This window comes from Eubalaena glacialis, chromosome 14 (genome assembly GCF_028564815.1).
Source record: "Eubalaena glacialis isolate mEubGla1 chromosome 14, mEubGla1.1.hap2.+ XY, whole genome shotgun sequence".
Lineage (NCBI taxonomy): Eukaryota > Metazoa > Chordata > Mammalia > Artiodactyla > Balaenidae > Eubalaena > Eubalaena glacialis.
The window spans coordinates 61,305,627-61,321,047 of record NC_083729.1 but is presented as its reverse complement, the minus strand read 5'-3'; the positions used below and the strand labels follow the sequence as shown (position 1 = coordinate 61,321,047).

The following is a 15,421-nucleotide window of genomic DNA, read 5'->3' as shown; positions in this document are numbered from 1 at the left end:
TCACTATTCAACCCAGCAAGCAAAGTTACGACGATTTTATGTTTTAACTTTCGCTAAGAATTTATACTTGTATGCCCTACAAAGACATGTTGTTTCCTTAGCCCAGGAGGGAGGGAGGGGGGAGAGAAGTGGGAGGAAGAAGGCACCTTGAACACTGTTTCCCAAAGTATGTCTGGTAGAGCACTATTCTCAGGGAATGTAACATGAAACAAAATTTTCCATGGTCAAGAGTGTTTGGGGGACCCTGTATTTTATCCTCCTCTCAAAGCATCACCAGGCATCTAGGATATAAATGGTTGGGAAAAGTCCTGTTACAAGGACCTGGGTTTACCCTACCAATTCCAAAGTTTATTGGACAGGGAATTCTTTGTCTGTGTTAATGCGCTATATTGATTAAGTATTGCCTCCAACTTCATGAAATAGAAAACCAACTGCAGTAGCTTAGTCCAATAGGGGTTTATTTCCCTCACTTAGAAAGTTCAGAGTTCGGCAACCCAGGGTTGGCTCAGTGGCTCACGATGTCATCAACATGCCAGGCTCCTTCTGTCTCTCTGCTCTGCCATGCTTCGTAGGTGGTGTTCTTCCTCTTGAAAGTTTGCAGACCAGCTACTCCGTTTCCAATCTCCCAACAATTCATGTTCCATCAGATGTTACAGAAAAACCCGAAGGAGCTTTTTGGTCAACCGAATACCTTCTAGACAGAGAGAAGGAGGAGGAAGTGCTGAGGGAGAAGGGATAGCATTTCTATCAGGAACTTACACTTGCCCAGAAATTCCCTGCTGATTTCTGCTTACACATTATTGACTAGGACTGTATGAAATGGTTGCTTCTAGCTCCAGGGAAGGCTGAGAAATGGAGGTTTTGAGGGGGCACACTGTACCTTGGATAAAATTGAAGTTCTGTTAGTAAGAAAGAAGGGGTGAATATTGCATGGGCAGCTGGCAGTGACTGCCACACACACAATTTCCCATGGCATTAGTGACCAGGAGATCACCCTTCTTAAACATTTGTCCCCACTGTCCTTCACAAGAGAATGCTTCCTATAGAATTTCAGGTTTTTCGCATCAGTCTTCAAGTTTAGTCCTGCCAAACATTTTCACTTAGAACATCTCAAGCAGTTTAAGAGTGCCTGTACTTATATGGTTCCATGCTACGCTAAGTGCCTTTTAAATTATTTAATGGCTTGATGTGTATTTGCACTCCTAAACTAATTTCATTTTCTTCAATATGCTCTAATGGATTTTGGACCTTCCCTCTCTAACAACCCGAAATCCCTTAAATATATAGCTGCCATATTTAAAGTAATACACTTGGGATGCACTATAGAAGTATCGCCAGTTCTTCTGGCCAACATTTAAAGCAGCAAAAAGACAGAGGCTTCCACCTTCTTAGAGGCAATAGATGCTGCCTTGTGGCCCAGGAAACCTCGTCAGTGGCAAAGGTCTTCAGTGATCACCACTGTGGCCACACATTCTAATCACCAGGAGAGCTAAAGCGCATTCCTCCATTTCCAGGTAGGGTCTACAATGACGAGCCTCCTGTAGGAGAAGGAGGGTTCTCCTTTACTTTGTGTGGTCAGGGAGAGCACAAGCAGGGGGAAAGAGGCGTTACTGCAGCATAACCTAGCTTAGCCTGACAAATACAGCAAACAGTAATGTCAAAGATACAGAGACAAACAACAGATTCCAAAAGGCTTCTTTTTTGATCTCTGCGTCAATTTGTGACATTTCTAATCTTACCTCTGTGGATGAGTGAGGAGGAGGAAAGGACCCACGTGATAAGGCAATCAGGTCATCAAACCTGAGCACAGGAATGTTCTTCACAAGTGAGGGCCTAGTGGCCTGGGAGGAAAACAATCATACAGATTATGCTATTTTCCATTTTCTGCTATGAATACAAGCTGTCTCCTTCATTCTGGGTGGAGGTAACCAATCTGGGATGTCAAAACACCTGTTTTTCCTATCAGCAAAAACATGTCACGATTTTTTTAAACTCATAAAAATTTCATGCCATTATGAATTTCTAAGAAAGCACAGGTCACAGTGGCCTCCTATCCAGTGTGATATGAAGGCAGAGGCTGAAAGGAGCAAATGCCCTTGTACCACTTTGGTGGTTGATCTAGTGTACAAAAAAATTGAATTTCAAATTGTAATGCCCCTTAGTGCAAAGGAAACAATTTGTTTATCCTTGAGTAATGTTTCAGAAAGGTCAGTCAGTCTGAAATTGTAAGTGGTTCGAAGCCACCGACCCATAAAGAGATACTATCCCTGGAACATAAAACGTGTGTAGAAGGTATAAAGAAAAGGGTAATGTAGCAGAAGACAGAATGAATTTCTCTTGCCTGAGTGATCGTGCTGTGGCATGATAGGAGAGCACGTGGCATGATGGGAGAACACGTGGCATGATGGGAGAACACGTGGCATGATGGGAGAGCATGTGGCATGATGGGAGAGCAAGTGGCATGATGCGAGAGCACATGGCATGATGGGAGAGCCCGTGGCATGATGGGAGAGCACATGCCATAGAGCTCTAGATTGTAATCTTGAGGTTTGGCTTCCTTGTTTGAATCTACTTCTGAATTCTTCATTCCTGGACCATTTGCTATGCCTTTGCTGCATCTTAGCACTTGGCCCAGCCCCTCATTTGGTCTTTAAAAGCTATGAGTAAATTCATCAGGAAAGCACTGATGCCCAAGTACATCCACCCAAAAACATATGTCTCATCAAAAATATTTGGCTCAGTTGCTAATCCAGAAGCCCCAGGCTGTGCTCAGTGGTGGGAAGCCCAGCCACGGGGCAGTTGCTGTCTTGCAGGTAGGTGTGGATGAGACCTGGAAGTCTGGGATTGCAGGCCAGCGGGGCTCAGTGGGTATTCGCAGGCTGGTAAACTACCAAATAAAGACTTGACCCCAGGTATTTTGACTCCCAGGCCAGTGATTTCTCATCTCACCCCCATCTGGGAGGTGGCAGAGTAAGAATGCCTGAATTAGAATCCTGATTGTCCCCACTTACTAGCAGTGTGACCTTGGACACATCTCTTCACTTCTCTTGCTCAGTTTCCTCATCTTGGTGGCACCTACTTCATGTAGGTTATTGTGAGGATTAAAAGAATGATTGCGTGGAGTTAGTGCCTGGCCCCACGTACTGTTCCCTAAGTGCTAGCAGCTCTATTACTACTAATCCTTTTCATATTTGTATCGTCTTTAAGGCTCTAGAATGAGAAGGAAGCTGAGTAGTATGCTAGGTACTGAAATTGAAGAGACTCCTCAGAGAGACTTATCATGATGAATAATTCCACTCCCCACTGATGATGCTGGAAGGGCTTGGAGGAGAGGCCAGTTCATTCTGCTCGAGAGATCAGAGAAAACTTCACAAGGGGTTGACATTTGAACTGGGCCTCAGAATGCAAGTAGAATACTCCTGTTTGATTTGATTCCTTCTTGGAAGAATCCTTTTAAGCACAAAAGCTATTTTTTTATTTATTGGGTGCTATTTTATAAGTGACAATCACAGTTGCAGACTCCCCAGCTCATTATTATTTGAGTTGTGTCAAGGGGATATTTATTATTTACAACTTTCCCCCCCAATTTACAAAACCTTTAAAAAAAAAGTTTTAAAAATAGATTTGTTTCATGGTGAATTTAGGTTAAAATAGTCCTTGTTTTGGCCATAGTCTACATGGAGAGATATTTGTGTAATATACCCAGTTAATCTGTCTCTCTAACTATCAGCTATAGGGCTGCATTCATTTTATCTCCTCTTCGCAGGGTCTTTTGTTGTCCTTGGATACCCACCTGACATATGTCCCTGAGTATACACTCAGCAACTGATTAATCATAAAAATGATGGCATTCCTCGGAGTAATTGACATTATAGAAAAGCATCTGCTGTCTTTCTCAAGAGGGAGGGGTAGGCAATCTCCAGGTCGGCACAGACAGCTGCTGTCCCTGGGTGGGAGTGTTCCGAAGCAGTGGTCTGGCTGTAGAGGGGGATCTGGTCTCCAGCACATGGCACTTCCCTGCTTTGTGCTGGGATGTTAGAAACACCATGCTAACCTCGGAGATGGGGCCTGTGCCTCTGGAGGAGACCAGTCGCCCTTACATCTAAGTATAATTTCCATACTCCTGAGGGCTCCTCCCACGGTGGCAATCTGCTCTGTCCCTGGTCTGTATTTTGTGGCACTGTCTGGAAAAGGGGCGTGGGAATAATAAAGAAAACAAAACAAAACCTATAGCAAGGATGGGTTAGGGGCACCTTACAGTTCACTTGAAATCTTAGGTTCAGTTCCATTCAGATCCAAAGCTTGAAAGAAGAGAACCAGAGGGCACGTCCAGGTCACCACCACATCCTGTTTGATTTTTTAATCTCCTAAACAATCCCAAATGCATGTACTTTTCTCCATCTACCCCATGCTCTGGTCCAGTCCCCATCATCCCCATCCTGTTTAAAGCACATTAGTGCTTCCTGTTATTCTTAGAAAAAAGGCAAAACTCCTCTCTGTTCCCATCTCACAGCACTTGCTCCCTCGCCCACTCAGTCCAGCTTCAGCCACACCGGAGTTCTTTCTGCTCCTTACACTCACCAAGTGCTTTCCAGCCTCAGGGCCTTTGCACTAGCTGTTCCCTCTGCCTGAACTGCCCTTTCACAGGGTCTTCCTTGGCTAGTTCCTTCTTGTCACTTATAACTCATCCTAAGTATTGCCTCTTCCGAGGGCATTCTCTCTCTCAGTATATATGCATTTACATACATAATATACATACATATATTTACATCTGTACACACACATAATTTTTTTAAACTATTTGAGAGTGAAGTGCAAACATAATGCTTCCCATCTACCTCTAAGTACTTCAGTGTGTGTTTCCTAAAAACAAAGACATTCTCTTATATAACCAAATACAATTATTAAAACCAGAAAATTAACATTGGTACAGTCCTATTATTGAATCTACAGACTCTTAAACTTTTGCCATTGTTCCACTAATATTCTCTTAGAGCAAAATAAAACAATTTTTTTCCTGGTCCAATATTCCATCCAGGATCATTTCTCTTTGGGATCCTTCAGCCTGGAATAGTTCCACAGTCTTCCTTTTTTTTTTTAAAAAAAAATATTACTTTATTTATTTATTTTTATTTTATGGCTGTGTTGGGTCTTCGTTTCTGTGCGAGGGCTTTCTCTAGTTGCGGCAAGTGGGGGCCACTCTTCATCGCGGTGCGCGGGCCTCTCACCATCGTGGCCTCTCTTGTTGCGGAGCACAGGCTCCAGACGTGCAGGCTCAGTAATTGTGGCTCACGGGCCTAGTTGCCCCGTGGCATGTGGGATCTTCCCAGACCAGGGCTCGAACCCGTGTCCCCTGCATTGGCAGGCAGATTCTCAACCACTGCGCCATCAGGGAAGCCCCACAGTCTTCCTTTATCTTTCGTAACCTTGACATTTTTTAAGGATCCAGGCCAGTTCTTTCACTGCATGTCCTTCAGTTTGGATCTGTCAGATGTGTTCTCATGATGAGATTCAGACCGTGCATTCTTGGCAGGTCTAGCAGTGAGCTGGTGCTGTGTTCTCTAAGCATCCTCTCAGGTGGTACACACTGCCAGTCTTCTCTACTGTAACGTTACTATTCATCTCTTGTAATTATGAAGTACCTTGTGGGGATGCACTCTGAGACTGTATAAACATCCTGTTTGTCATCATCGTTTTGCCCAGTAGATTTAGCATAGAGTGATGCTTCTTGCTTGAAACAATTATTACCATGTTGGTTTCCAAATGGTGAATACACCAACCTCTTTTTTTGTTTGTTTGTTTAGAGCCCATTTTCCTATTTTTTTCAAAATTTTTATTGTGATAAAATATAAATAACATACCGTCTTAATCATTTTTAGGTGTACAGTTCAGTGATTGCCCTCTTTTAATTCTCTTCATTGCTCTTATCACTCTGAGTTTTTAAAATTTATTTTATTGAAGTAGAGTTGATTTACAATGTTGTGTTAATTTCTGCTGTACAGCAAAGTGATTCAGTTATATATATATATATTAATATACATATATACACATTCTTTTTCATATTCTTTTCCATTATGGTTTATCAGAGCATATTGAATATAGTTCCCTGTGCTATACAGTAGGACCTGTCATTTATCCATTCTGTATATACTGGTTTGCGTCTGCTAATCCCAAACTCCCAATCCATCCCTCACCAATGCCCTGCTCTGAGTTTTAAATAGGGTGTTATTTATGATCTATCTAGGATGTAAACTCCATGAAAACAGGATCCTTACTTGTCCTATAAACTAGTACATCACCCCTCGTACCTGGAACATTGTCTGACACCTAGAAGGCTCTCAGTAAATATTGATTCATGAATGACTAATTGTAAATGGCTGAATGGAGAAATATGACCCAGCAGCATTTGGCTCCCACGTGTCACCCCCTCTGGCCTCTCCAGGCTCCTCGGCTCTGCTCTCACATTAGCTTTCCTTTGATTCCTCATACTGGCCGTGCTCTGGTCCACCACAGGGCCTTTGTACATGCTAATGCCCCAGCCTGGAATACTTTCTCCTCCCTGCTTCATTGTTGACTCTTATTCTTCCCTACAATGTCAGCACAAATGTTGCTTTCTTAAGAGATGCTGTCCCTGACCTGCCTGACCTGCCTTACTAGGAGGCCAAATTCGCTAATGATAGGGATGCCCAGCACGGCGTGCCCCTCCTACACAGCAGCTGTCACGGGTGCAGGTACAGTTGTTTCTGTGGTTACAGGTCAGTGCCTGTTTCCTGCACCAACCTCCACCTTCCATGCTTGCCGGGACGTTGCCTGGTTTTGCTCACCATTCTACCTTCTACACGGCATTTGCTGAATGCTTATTTCCTCAGCTGAATCACGCAACATCTAACAACAGCGTTCGTCCCTTTTCTGCAAGAGTGGTCCATTTGGATGGAGTTGATTGAATGAGTAACTCGGCCAATTTAAATCTTCAGTGTTTGGTAGAAAATTCTTGTCAGTGTTCTTTTAATACTGTGAAATGTTCAACAGTGCTATTAAGTTATTCCTTAGCCTTTACTACTGTCAGATACTTACTCAGAGTTTTAAAATAGTCAAATGCATTTTGTTTGGAATGTTCAGTCCAAATGCTTTCATTTTCAATGCTGAATGATTTGTAAGCATGTAATATTGTGACCCTAAATTGCCAAATGAAGCTCATTTGATTTATTAAAAATACCAACGTGATCTGCAAGCTGGGGTAGTCTTGTTATGTTTCAGAGGAATCTAGCTAAGTTTCTTATCAGAAAAATACACTCAGAATAATTTCTTGCTTCATGTGAAATGTTTAAACCACCTCTTTGCCTTAAACTTTGTTATGAAAAACCAATATTCTGGAATTCACTCCCAAGGTATTATGAGTAATTCTGAGAAGGGAATATTTAAAGACAATGTCTTCATTTTCTTGGCAAATTAAAACCTTGGTTTGAAAGGCATTGCCACCTTCTTAATAGCTTGTGCTTGTCTTTGCTGTGCACAGAGATGGCTTTAAATAAGCTACAGCCACAGCTTCCAGAAGGCCTTACTTCTGGGTTTTTAAAACCAGGTTCTTAAAAAAAATAAACCTGACAAATCTTCCTGAATTTTACAAACTTATTTGCAATTTTACACACTTATTGAGAAGAAAAAACATTTCTTCTCTTCTTGTATCAATGTTAAGTTTTGAAGTGGGCATCCTCTCATAAATTACCTGGGTGATTGTAATGTACAAAGCAGCAGCATAAAGATAACCACACGTTACCACCGTCAATGACACTGAACATTTTCTGTAGAGCAGAGATGCCTCATGTTCACATGTATCTCACGGCAATCCCACTCCCAGAGAGACAGGGTAAAAATACAGACACATTATACTTTGCACTTACTCTTTTATGAGTCATACATACAATGTACATATTATACAATTGCACATACACATTACTGTGTTGGGCGATACATACAAAACCTTGCTCTCTTTTTATGGGTAAATATTTCACTTCATCTAAAAGAGACAATAGGGGGCTTCCCTGGTGGCGCAGTGGTTAAGAATCCGCCTGCCAGTGCAGGGGGACACGGGTTCAAGCCCTGGCCCGGGAAGATCCCACATGCCGCGGAGCAACTAAGCCCGTGCGCCGCAACTACCGAGCCTGTGCTCTAGAGCCCGCGTGCCTAGAGCCGGTGCTCGGCAGGAGAAGCCACCGCAATGGGAAGCCCATGTACCACAGTGAAGAGTAGCCCCCGCTCACCGCAACTAGATAAAGCCCTCGTGCAGCAATGAGACCCAACGCAGCCAAAATAAAAAATAAAAAAATAAAAGAAACAATATATATACAAATATTAGAAGTTAGAGAAGAACACCCAAAACTTAGTTTTGTCCTGTCAAGAGCTGGCTCCAAGCAGGTATAGCTGAGCTGCTTGCGGCGTTTCGTTCAGCCCAGTGCATGCATCCACTGGTGATGTACCTGATGGCACATTTGCATGTGAGCAGACATGAATGGGCTTTACTTTCCAAAAAACTACCGACTCAGAAATAGAATTTTCCTATTCAGGGACATGTTTTAGGCAGTTCTCAAATCTGCAGAAGGAAAAGAAGTCATGGAAAAGAAGAATTAACCCAAGATATTGGTAGTCTCAGATGTATTTAAATTAGGAATATTAAAATGCATGGCTTATTATAGTTTTTCAAATAGTTAGAGAAGGTGGAATCAAATGCCTGTAGAACCCCTGTTGCATTTCTTTAGAATCTTCAGGGTTCTCAGAACACAGTTTGAAAACTTCTAAACCAGATCAACATCTTCATTTTATTGCTGATTATAGAGGGATGTCAAAACTTGATCAATTCATTTGCCTGCAAGCCCGTCGCTGGGTGGGGTGTGTGGTGGAGGAGCTGAGATTATGATCCTGCCCTCCTGACTTTAGGGTGGTTAGGACTGGTCTGAAGTGAGAGAGGAAGAGGCAGAGAGAAAAAAGAGAGAGAAAAGAGGAGAGAAGGAGAGGAGACGAGAACGAACCAGTTAATGTCAAAGGCGGACAATAAATAGTGATTACCTAGTTAGAGCTGCAAATGATGGTTACTAGTTAGATTTTTAAAAATAGCCTTAATTTTTTAAAGAGCATTTTTAGGTTCACAGCAAAATTGAGCAGAAGGTACAGAGATTTTCCTCTTTACTCCCTGCCCCACATACATAGCCTCCCCCCTTGTCAACATGCCCATCCAGCATGGTACATTTGTGACAATCCATGAACCTGCACTGACACATCATTAGCACCCAACGCCCGTAGTTTACATTGAGGCTCAGTTTTACTAGTTAGATTTTACGTAAAGGTTCAGGTTGGAGGAGGGGCTTCCCCCGGCCCTGGAAAGAGCGGTAGGGCCCAGATTGTCACCACCCACAAAGGTGTGGCACATCCCTATTGTACCACAAGCTGGGGGCAGGTTGTTCCCCTGTGGGCCGTGGCTCCCTCCCACTTCTCCAATAACTTGTGGCACTTTGTACGCCAGTCCTAGTGTGAGGTGGCTGTCCTGATCCAAGGCAGGGTGATACACCAAGAACCAGTCGCGAAAATGGATCTGTTCCTTCCCTCCTGGACAACTGCAAAGCCAGAACTGGATCGTTTTCTGTGTTGAGAATTGTGCTTCTTATAGGCTTATTATGCCTGGGGCTTGTGGAACCTATGACTTTCCCTAGAAGTTGCCTCATTAAACACTAACATCTAATGCAAATAAGCAGCCATTTTCTAAAATGGGGCCGTTGCCGAGTAATAGCACATATTCTTCCCTTCCTCCTATTACTTCTTCCACCCCCCCCCGCCCCCCCACCCCACTGGCTGGGCTGGCTTCGCTTGCAGGTAACCTCCTCCTGCGCCCTTCCCTTGCCTCCTCCAGCCCTCATAGATTCTTAAATAAATTTATTTTATTTATTTATTTTTGGCTGCATTGGGTCTTCGTTGCATTGCGTGGGCTTCTCATTGCGGTGCCTTCTCTTGTTGCAGAGCACGGGCTCTAGGCACGCGGGCTTCAGTAGTTGTGGCACGCAGGCTCAGTAGTTGTGGCTCACGGGCTCTAGAGCACAGGCTCAGTAGTTGTGGTGCACGGGCTTAGTTGCTCCGCGGCTCATGGGATCTTCCCAGACCAGGGCTCGAACCCGTGTGCCCTACATTGGCAGGCGGAGTCTTAACCACTGCGCCACCCGGGAAGCCCAGCCCTCATACATTTTTGTTTTCTGTCTCTATACTGATACATTCTCTTTCCCAGTTTTACATATTTGCTATTTCTCTCCTTTATTGAGTTGCTAAGAATGCATCTATTTATTTATAAACAGCTCTTAGATTAATCAGTTTTGTTTCATTAATTTTTATTATCTTATTTAATTCCTTTCCTCTTTCCTTAGGTTTATTCTCTTTTTCTAACCTTTAAAGCTGAATGCTTAGCTGTTTTATCTTCATTCTTGTTAATGGAAGTATTAAGGCTATAAGTTTGTTTCCAAATGTGGCTCTGGCTACAGCTCCTAATTGTCAATATATCATGTCCTCTGTCATTTTCTAAATAATATGCGATTGCAGGTTAGACTTCCTCTCTGAACAAACGTTATTTTGGGGAGAGTTTTAAGATTTCTAGGTGGCAGTTTTTTGTTGTTAAAATTTATTAGCTGGTTTTAATGTTTTGTGGTCAGAGAATATGTCTTTCTCAGTATTTAAGGTTTACTGGAAGTTCCTTTGTATCCTAATTTGTAATGAATTTTTATAAATGTTCCATTAAGGTACAATACAAATATCTCTAAGACCTCCTGCCTGTTTTTAATATGCAATTTACCTTTTCTTTTAATACGCAATCAAAATGGTTCAAGCCCCTATTCTACAAACTGTGGGAAGGCCTGTGCCTTTCCCAGATTCCCCAAGACTTTTTGCGTGGAGGGGTGAGCATTTCTTGGTCCACCTCTTACTCCATGCTTTTGGTGCTTCTGACCATGACCTTACCCAGCAGGCTGTTGGTCATGACAGGCCCATTACACTGCAGTATCAAGTCACGCCATGATCTCAGTGGCTGAACGCAACAGAGATTTCTCTCTTGCTCCTGCTGTATGTCCACTGAATTTTGGTGGGGAGACCTGTCCCATGTCTTCCTTACTCAGGGACTTAAGCTGGTGGAGTTGTCACCATCTGGAAATTGCCGGTAGCTGCAGCAGGAGGAAGGGTTCTAAAATACTTCTTTCCAGATGAACACCTGTCCATATTTCATTGACCACAAAAAGACACGTGGCAAGACCAAACTGGAAGAGAGTGGGGAATTACCATCCTCTCCTATACCTGAAAGTAGAGAGGAAACAGATCCCAGTGAGCATCACACTTGAGAGCTTGCCTTCCAGAGGAGCTGCCCTCTTTGTTAATACATTTGCTCTCACCGAACCTGTCCTTTCTCCTTTATTCTCCCAAAGCACCACTAACCCAAGGCTCTTCTGCATGTCAGACTTTTAATCAAAGGGTGAGACAGACAGAAGGCATTCATAGTATAGGGCTGGAGACAACTTTTACGTTCAATGTCAGACATCAGTGATTCTCGAAACGGGAATTTTTCACTGCCTGCTTCTGTCTACAGGCCTCTGTTCTTCGCTGTGTTCTGTCCCTGCATCTCTCATCTTTCCCCATTTGCTGTTGGTGCACTAATTACTTCCTCTGTAGGGCAATTTATCCCCCTGTCTCACCATCTTTTTCCACATCAAGGCTGGGGAGGGTTGGCAAATAAAAGGAAACATTTGTTTCCTTTACCAACTGCACTTCTGACACCAAATGTCTGATTCTTTTTCCCCACACTGACCAATTCTCCAACACTAGCTGGGTGTCCCGTAATTCAATTCAATTCTGACGCTATTTACCTGGAGTAAGATCCTACAAGTTAAGGGCTCAGTCCCGTGAGGTTGACCCCATTTCAGATACCAATTGCAAGTCCAGGTCTTTGCAACTTCTGACTGACTGGCTATAAACCAGGGGTTCCCACTGCCCCCTCCTTGGGTTCAATAATTTGCTAGAACATCTCACAGAACCTGGGGAATCACTTACTTACATCCACCAGTTTATTATATAATAAAGGATATAATAAAGAATAAAGATGAACAGCCAGATGAAGAGGTACTTGGTGAGGTCTGGAAGGGTCTCAAGTGCGAAAGCGTCTGTCTCTGTGGAGTTGGGGTGCATCACCCTCCCAGCACGTGGGTGCGTTCATGCTCTCCAGACCCTGTACTTTAGGGATTTTTATGGAGGTTTCATCACATAGGCATGATGGATTGATTATTATCTCAACCTCCAGCTCTTCTCCCCACCCCAGAGGATAAAGGGTGGGGCTGAAAGTGCCAAGGTTCTACTCATAGCTTGGTCTTTCTGGTGACCATCCCCCAACCAGGAGCCTACCAACAGTTACCGCATCAGAACAAAAGATGCTTCTATAACCTAGGAACTTCCAAGGGATTTAGGAACTCTGTGTAAGATGCGTCTATCACCCCCTCACTTAGGAAATTACAGGGGTTTTAGGAGCTCTAGGACAAATATCAAATATTAGAACAAAAGTCACTCCTAGAACCCCTATTATGGAAATTTACAAGGGTTTTAGGCGCTCCAGGTTGGAAGTGGAAGCACTGACTAGTATATATATTTCTTATTACTTCACAGCAAGGGAGGCAGGAGCTCACTTTTCATTTTTTTTTTTTTAATATGATTGTTCCTTTTTTTTTTTAAGAGATTGGAGTTTATTTATTTATTTATTTTTGGCTGTGTTGGGTCTTCGTTTCTGTGCGAGGGCTTTCTCTAGTTGCGGCAAGCAGGGGCCACTCTTCATCGCAGTGCGCGGGCCTCTCACTATCGCGGCCTCTCTTGTTGCGGAGCACAGGCTCCAGACGCGCAGGCTCAGTAGTTGTGGCTCACGGGCCCAGTTGCTCCGCGGCATGTGGGATCTTCCCAGACCAGGGCTCGGACCCGTGTCCCCTGCATTGGCAGGTGGATTCTTAACCACTGCACCACCAGGGAAGCCCTCACTTTTCATTTTTTAAGGGTCCCATCAAAAAATTTCCTAGGCCAAAAAAACAAGACAGAACAACCCACCCCCTCCACGATCTCCCTGAATAAATGATGCTTTTCTTAGAATAAAGAAAAGCTTTGCTGAAATGTTTGTTTTAACTGGCATTTTATTCTGCTCTAGATGCTTGCAGTGAAATTCTTTTTTATAATGTTACGTTCAGTATACACCTTGCTATCTAAATCTATTGGGTTCCTGAGTTTGTATTGTGAGGACGTGGATAGTGAGGGATTCTCTTAAATTTAATTAATCAACCTATTCAGGTTCTTTACCTCCTTGCCCATTTTTTTAGCCTCTTTAATTTGTCATGACTGAGAAGCATATTAATGTCATCCATTATTATTGGGATCCTGTTATTTTCTCACCAATTCTCAATAGATTTTGCTTTATATCTACAGTCCAATACTATGTTATGTGATGCATAATAGTTCAATATGATATTTTCATTGTGGGAATTACTGTTTTCAAATATAAAATAATCTTTGTATCATCTAGAGTTTTTTACCTTGAATTTTATTGTTTTTGATATAAATATTGCAACTCATAGATTGTTTACATTTATTTCTCCCTGGTGCATATTTATCCAGCTAATTACTTTTAGTCATGTTGTATGACTTCATCAAATACATATCTTTTTTTTTTTTTAGATCTGGATAAGATTTATTGATCAGATTGTTTTAGAAAGCCAACAGCAAAACACTGACAAGATACATAAATACAGATTGGACATTTTAGGGTAAATTCACCATATTTCCTACCTGCTTGTAGGAAACCAGGTAAGGTGGGAAAAGCTGTCCTGATCATACGGCATGCACACCAGAGTGCAAAAGGACTTCCACACTATTTAACAGGACTGTGGCAAATAGTTTTAAAGCAAGGCAAGCATCGTGTGTGGCCTAAGCATACCCTGTACCAAGAGCCAAGCCCAGGCTCGCCTCAGAGACTGCATGTGAGTGAGGTTTCCCTTTCTTGCCTAGTTCTTCCAGTAAAATCCTCATTGGCAGGTGCCTTTACAGGGAGATGCCTGGCGCTGTCCCTGCTCAGACTCTGTGTACAAGGAAGTGGCTTTAGAGAAAGTCAGTGTGTTTCTGATGCCTCCTTTGTATTCTAAATGTGCAACTAGTAAAACAGCAATTACTACAGCTTGGTGAAACTGCCTCTGACTCACCCTGTACAGTGACTAAGCACGGCCTTTTAAAAACTTCTAAAAAGTGAAACAAATAAAAGATAAAAGCATGAAAATTATATTAAAAAGATGGTACCACTTTTGAAGCACAACTCAAAACTTCTTTTTGTAACACCAGATGAGGGAAGAGGTCGCTTTCCACCAAATCTAACGACCTTAGAAGGGAAACGCCACTGCTGGGCATGATCTGGTGGCAACGCACACAGAGGTTACAGAACCCTACCAAGCCTACCTCAGGCCCTGCCAACGCTCCTAGAGCCCCCGAGGCATTTGGGGAACCTAAGCAATTTAAGCAAATGCTGACCAGTTTTGGAAGCTTATGATCATAGGACCATAATCCCTCATCCATCCTGCAGCTCAATGCTAGAACAATGAAGAATAAGGAAATTGACTTTTTGTGCTATATCAGAGTGCTGGCAGGTAGAAAATTCAGTAACCCATGCCACCTTCTAAACATCTTTAAGACCACATAAAGACAAACTGGTTTTACAGAATTAAGACCAAGTAGTCTTAGAGGATAATTCAACCTTTTCTACACGCCAAGCTATATGGGTTACAGGAAAGGTTGAGGCTCATTCAAGAATAGTGGAAAAGCAAGTATTTGCAAAGAGCCAAAGAAATGTATTCAAATGATGGGATTTCCTCTGCATCATACACAGCTTTTTTCTTCCAATATGTGCTAAGAGTTCTTTGGTGGTTATAGGAGAGACAGCCTAGAACTCAGGGCAGGAGACTATGCCAAAGCAGAAGAGTGAAGAGTGACATCTAAACTCACCATTAACCGCTGTCATCAGGTTGACCGCCTACAGCTAACTGGGCTGCTTATATGTTTGCTGGTTTCTAGCCCCTCCGTGATTCCTGCTTTTCAATTTCTAACTACACATTAGCCCCACTCCATTGAAAAGGAGGTGCTTGTGGGAAAGGGTAGGGAGGAGGAAGAACTATAAATGAATCAATTGTTTGATAGATAAGTTGAAACACTGATTATCTATGGATTTCAATGATCTGTGCTTTACTCTGGGTAATGAAAGGTCACTGTTAATACACCTTTTGCTTAGAAATGTTAATGTTTATTATTATATTTTTAAATCTAGCTATGTAATGGACATGAATAGCTTAGAGCAAATTTTTACATCACGTCACCAGGGCCCTGA

The 15,421-nt window shown here is 42.7% G+C and overlaps 1 long non-coding RNA gene across 1 annotated transcript in view; it reads right to left on the bottom strand.

Annotated features, from left to right (window-relative positions):
- Window positions 1-467: 467 nt before the first annotated feature.
- LOC133074722 (uncharacterized) overlaps window positions 468-15,421 on the bottom strand; it is a 47,089-nt gene continuing 32,135 nt past the window's right edge. Inside the window, exons 3-4 of the long non-coding RNA XR_009697218.1 lie at window positions 1,740-1,841; window positions 468-694 (exon numbers count right to left, since the gene is read on the bottom strand). This is a non-coding gene — a long non-coding RNA (uncharacterized LOC133074722). The remainder of the gene's footprint in view (window positions 695-1,739; window positions 1,842-15,421) is intronic.